The sequence below is a fragment of the Streptopelia decaocto genome (genome assembly GCF_964273445.1).
Source record: "Streptopelia decaocto genome assembly, contig: HAP1_SCAFFOLD_110, whole genome shotgun sequence".
Taxonomy (NCBI): domain Eukaryota; kingdom Metazoa; phylum Chordata; class Aves; order Columbiformes; family Columbidae; genus Streptopelia; species Streptopelia decaocto.
In genome coordinates, this window is record NW_028117287.1 from 273,860 (window position 1) to 280,200 (window position 6,341).

The window sequence follows — 6,341 nt, forward strand, 5'->3', positions numbered from 1 at the left end:
CCCGCGGCCGGGCTGGGCGCCTCCGAGAGGGGAGGCCCCGCCGCGCTGGGGCTGCTGGGGAGGTGCCCGAGGCCACCGCGCCCGCCTGTCCCGCCCTGTCCCGGGCCGCCCTCCCCACGCTCGGGTGCGTCGCGGGGCTCCTGGCGGCGGGCGGGCCGGACTCCATTTCCCGTGGGCAGCGCGGGGCGGTGCAGCCGCAGTTCCGCCCGGCGCTGGTCCGGGTTAGGAGCGGGCGGGCTCGGGTGCCGGGGCCATGAGGCGGCGGGCGCGGGGCAGCGGGAGGTGCCGTGTGTGTTGGTGACCGAGGTGAAGGAGGCGTCGTGGGCCCAGCGGGAGCGCCAGGTGGCCGAGGCGGAACGGGGCCGGGGCCGGGGCCGGGCCCAGGGGTGTTAGCAAACGAGACACATAACCACGGACGTAGTTCTATGCGATGCTTTTATTTCAGCGCTGGGAAACCAGGGCTTCACACCCAAAGCTGGCTTCCACCACTGATTCGAACTCCACTACATTTATACAATTTCAGTACATACAGATTCATTAGGGTTAAAACGTATGTATTGCATATTCATCAGATTTCACAACTATTTCACAATATCAGTTGCAACACCTTGGAACTACTCTAAGCATGTGCAGTGTCCTCTGGTGGTCATTCAGGGGCTCTTCAGGATGAAGTAAGGAGTCTTCTTCGCCCGTGGACTTTTCACCTTTTGTCACCGCGCATGCACACTATTCCTACATTCATTATGAAATCATGTAAAATACTCAGATTTCTTAAATGTGCATCCTCAGTACATCCTATCCATTCAAGATAAGATGAGGACTCACTGAGAACTAACAGAACTAACTTTCAGTTCTCTATTCTCAAACTTAAGAGATAAAACTTGTATACAACCTGTGAAATTTCAAGATAAGGTGAAAATCTTGGATATAGTTTACAAATCTTAGTTACAACTATAACATTTCCCCCCTTTGAAAATGCTTTTCTATTCCTAGACAATACATTTTCACTCCATTTTAATCAGCTCTTTCAACAACTGACCCTCATCATGGTTTCTTTGGAGCACGGTTTTCATCTTTTAAGCAATCATAAAGGCTCCAAAAAAACTTGCTTCTTTGTCCATGTCAGCTATGTCACCATTACTGATGGAGACGAAAATCCTGTCCTCTCTTTTCAGCTGAAACACACCACCTTGGTAGATGGAGTAAAGTCCATATTCTGCCTTTTTAGACCAGCAGCTTGTTCTTGCACTTTTCATGAGCAAAATGGGCTCTGGGTAATTAGTCAGTTTGTAAACATATTGAACGAGCTGTTTGGGGTTCCTGACTTGTACTAACAAATCTGAATCCTTGTTCTTGTTTTCATGGAAATGAAAATAAATTTGTGAGTAGATGTAATAAAAGCCTGTCTGGGGTATCACTAACTCGCCATTTCTTTAATCCACATTGTAAAGGAAAGAGTGGCCTTTTCTTGATGATTCCCAGTTTTGTTTTGTTTTGTTTTGTTTTGTTTTGTTTTTTTCTTTCTTCATTCCCTCTCCTGGGTGAGAAATCTATGCATGGGGACAGGGAATTCTTCCTGTTGCTGTCGTCTGTCAGATGTGCCACAATCCTGTTGATGGGACCACGCGGCTGCTGCCCATCGGTCTGTGACAGCGTCAGCACTCTGTCAGCGTTGATGTGCATAAAGAGACCTTAAGATAAGGTGAATAAAGATGTCACATAGCTCCACACCAGAAAACAAAACAAAACAAAACAAACAAACAAACAAACAAAACCAAACCAAACCAAAACAAAACAAAAAACAAAACTCCAAAATTTTCTAGGTAATTTAGACCTGGAAATTAAATATTCTATCTCAAAGAGTATTAAAGTGAGAAGCAAAGCAAAAAGGAAATGAGGGGCAAAATTAAATGAAAGGGAGGAGCTTTCCTGACCATTAGCTATATAATCCAAACATCTCTTCAAAATCTTTCACAATTACCAGAATGTGAGCCGCTACTTTTAAGGCTACTTTTCCTCGTAGCTTTTCGACATCCTTTAAATTACCTTTCCCAGGTGCCACTTTACTTGCCAGCAGGGGTCAGCTGCTCTGTCTTCACTTTCAATTAGATCCAAGTTTTGGATGAAATTTCCAATTTCCTCCCTGTGGAGGGGTTTTGATAGATAAAGATCTGTTGCTGAATTAGTCAGGCTCAAAGGAATCTCAAGGCCACTTCAAGAAGCTGAGAACAGAACCTGCTGTGAGAAAGAGGGGCGTCCTCAATCAGCGGGGTCCTGGCGTGGCGTGAATCATCGGACGTATCACCAGTGAGACTCCAGCGCACGGACAGCCCACGATACTCATTTAGCGAATCCATGCTTGGAGCATGGACGCATGATTAGAATATAGTTGCATATATAAGGAGGCTTGTTTCTGTAATAAATGGCTTTAGCGTGATTCACGTTGAATCGACTTGTTTTGCTGAGTCCTTTATCGCTCCAACACCTCCCTAGTGAGACAAGCGATGCTGCTCTTGGAGTACGTGTCCCGGAGCTGTTTGAGCTCGTTGGTGAGGTAGAGGAAGGTGACGGCCATGCAGACGGACTGCAGGAACACGGTGGCGACCAGCATGGCCCCGCAGGCCTGCCCAGGGCTGGGACCGGCCGCGGGCAGCATCATGGCTGGGCAGGGCTGGTCCCCACGCAGCGCTGCACTGTTCCCTCCGGCAACGGAGTGGGCCGGGCTGGGGTTCACCCGCTGCTGTCCCGCTGTTAGCAAGTGAAACACGTAATTATATAAATTCTGATTACCCTTTACATACACACTTGGATTTGGATCAGGTGCTTCATATGGTTTGCCATACAAAATTTCGTATGGGCTTATTAACATTCCGATCCTAGGTTTAATCCTAATACGCAACGGCTTCAGCATTATTGAATTTTGGTTCCTGACAAATCTTGCTAAGTTGCCTTTTTAGGTTTGATTTTTTTATTTTTTTTTTTCTTCCTTTCTCTCCACCTGTCCACTAGACTGGGGTCTCCATGCATTGGGTATGTAATTCCCATTTAATTCCCAAACTGTGTTACCACTTGAGCAACGAAGTGTGGTCCCCTATCCAATTATTTCCCCTAGTAACCATTTTACAGTTTCTTGTGCCTGGTTGGTGCGACAAGGGAAGGCTTCCGGCCATCCTGAAAAGGTATCTACCCCAACTAATACATATCTGAATCCTCGAGTTCTGGGGAGTTCCACCTAATCTATTTGCCAATAATCTCCTGGTTGTACTCCTGTCTTAATTTTCCCCATATCTATCTTTCTTTTTACTAAAGGATTATTTTTCAAGCAAATTTCACACTTAACTGTGATAGACTTTGCCATTGTCAACATCTGGACTGAGATAATCCATTTTCTCAGATATGTTACCAATGCTTCTGCACCCCAATGACACTTCTGGTGTTCCTCCTGAAGTATTCCTCTCATAGTCGTAATTGGCACCACAATTTGGATGGTTACATACCACCCAGAATTATCCTTGCTGGCTTTTACTAAATTTGCCAATCTCTCATCTTCTGTAGAATATTTAGGTACCTCTGAAGGTAATAAATCAATTGCTCTTACCTTCTGGGAGACAAGACCCACCATTGTCCAAACTTCTTGTGCCACTGATCGAGCTGTCTGATCAGCAAGTTGATTTCCTTCAATAATTTTCGATGTTCCACTCTGATGAGCTTTACAGTGCATAATGGCAACTCGCAATGGCTTTTGAACGGCATTAATCAAGTTTAATATTTCCTTCTGGTATTTGATGTTTGTTCCCTGAGAGCAAAGTAGTCCACGCTCTTTCCAGAGGGCTCCATGCACGTGAACATCACCGAACACATATTTTGAATCAGTCCAAATATTGACCCTTTTGTCCTCACTGAGCTCCAATGCCCTAGTTAGGGCAATCAACTTAGCCTTCTGTGCTGATGTGTTTGGTGGTAGGGATTTGGCTTTGATTACTGTTTTGGCAGTAGTAATCACATATCCTGTGTACCGCACTCCGCTTTCCACAAAACTACTGCCATCAGTAAAAAGTTCCCAATCCATCTCTTCCAATGGGGTATCCTTCAGATCGGGACAACTTGCATGGGTGTATTCGATGACCTCCACACAGTCATGTTCCAGATCTTCTTCTTCAGTTTCCGCATTTAAAAACACAGCTGGATTCATTAGGTTAGTTGTTTTAAAATAACATCATCTTGTTCTGTCAGGATCGCTTGATATTTCATCATTCTGCTTGGGGAAAGCCAATGGCCCCCCTTTTGTTCCAATACAGTAGTCACCATGTGGGATACAAATACTTCAATCTTTTTCCCCATGGTCAGTTTCTGGACTTCCTGGATTAATATCACAGTAGCAGCCACCGCCCGCAAGCACGCCGGCCATCCAGCACTTACCGGGTCAAGTTGTTTAGAGAAATAACCTACGGGCCTTTTCCAGGATCCCAGCCGCTGGGTTAATACCCCCAGGGCAAGTCTCTGTCGTTCATGTACGAATAACTGAAAGTCTTAAGTCAGGTAGGCCCAAAGCAGGCGCATTTATTAAAGCTTGTTTCGATTTTTGGAAAGCTTCTTGTTGTGGCTTTCCCACACTAAGGTCTTATTCTTCTGTGCCTCATATAAGGGTTTGGCAATAAGCCCATAGTCCACGATCCAGAGCCTGCACCATCCTGTCATTCCTAGAAAAGATCTCAATTCATGTAAGTGACGCGGTTCTGAGATAACACAGATAGCATGCACACGGTTTATACCTAATCTTCGCTGTCCTTGAGAAAGCTCGCATCCTAGATAGATCACAGTCGTGGATGCAATCTGAGCTTTATTTTTCGACACTTTATATCCATTCATTCCTAATTGATTCAATATTTCAGTTGTTACCTGGATGCAAAGTTCTTGGGTCTCAGCAGCAATCAGAATATCATCCACATATTGCAGCAACAAATACCTTTGTCGGGGAATTCCGATATGGCCTCTGGTAGTCCACTCCTCGAGTTCTTTGGCCAGTTGATTTCCGAAGATAGTCGGGCTGTTCTTAAATCCTTGTGGAAGGCGTGTCCAGGTTAACTGGGCCTTTCTTCCGTTGTGTGGATTTTCCCATTCGAAAGCGGACAGCTTTTTACTTTCCTGGTCGAGGGTTATGCAGAAGAAGGCATCTTTTAAATCAAGAACTGTAAACCATTTATATTCCTCTTTCACAGATGTTAACAAGGTATATGGATTTGCCACTACGGGATGTATATCCTTAGTGATTTGGTTTATTGCTCGTAAGTCCTGGACTAATCGATAGCTACCATCAGGTTTCTTTACTGGAAAGATTGGAGTATTGTATTCTGATTCACATTCTTCTACAACTCCATATTTCAAGAATTTCTCAATCAGAGATACTACTCCTAATCTAGCTTCTAATTTCAATGGGTACTGCCTCAACCGTACTGGTTCAGCACCTTCCTTCAGCTCCACTTTCACAGGTTGAGCTGCTTTTGACCTCCCGGGTATGTCAGTTTCCCATACCGTGGGGATCACTGCGTCTTCTACTGCCTGTGGCATCCTTACCATTGGATTTCCTTTAATAGTAAAATTTGTCCTACCTTTGACTCCGGAATTCTCATTACCAAATCTCCATCCTCAAATGTTATTATGGCATCTAATTTAGTCAGCAAATCTCATCCTAAAAGAGAAACTGGACAATCTGGAACATATAAAACTCGTGGGTTAGTTTCTTTTTGCAAAGCACAAATCCAAGGGTTGTAGGAATGGCCGTACCTCCTCCTTCCCTGTGGCACCAACAATTGTTGTAGCTCTATGGCCTACGTAGCTTTATGACCTACCGCTCCCTGTAAGGAATTCAGTACAGACTAAGTAGCCCCTGTGTCTACTAAAAATTTTACATCCCGGTTTTGGCAGCTTATTTTAATGTTTCTAAAAAGGCCGAGGGAGACTCATTCTTTCCTGCCTCACATTATACAATTTTGACCAATTCATTTGCTTCGGCATAGCAGTTTGAACGCCAATCAATAACCAATCCTGATACCTCCGGAGACAGCATAACCCGCCTCCTGTATTATAATTCTATCGGGGATCTTCTTTTGGAAAGTTCTCACCAACGTTAGCCTCTACTTTCCCATTCCGAATATCTTATCTCACTTTATCCCTCGCAACCTGTATAACCATATTTTTCTGTAGGGTCCATTAATGTATCCAAAATCACTTGTAAATCATCCCAATCAGGATTCTGCATTTTAATTATCATCTTAATTATTGCAACCTTATCTGGATCTTCCCAATAAGGACCAGCCGATTGCTTTCAGATTACTAAATCC

The 6,341-nt window shown here is 44.6% G+C and overlaps 1 pseudogene across 1 annotated transcript; it reads right to left on the minus strand.

Annotated features, from left to right (window-relative positions):
* Positions 1 to 969: 969 nt before the first annotated feature.
* Positions 970 to 1,683, minus strand: LOC309451816 (tumor necrosis factor ligand superfamily member 10-like; annotated as a pseudogene). Its single transcript has one exon. The product of its transcript is annotated as a tumor necrosis factor ligand superfamily member 10-like (transcript).
* Between the last annotated feature and the right edge of the window lie 4,658 nt (positions 1,684 to 6,341).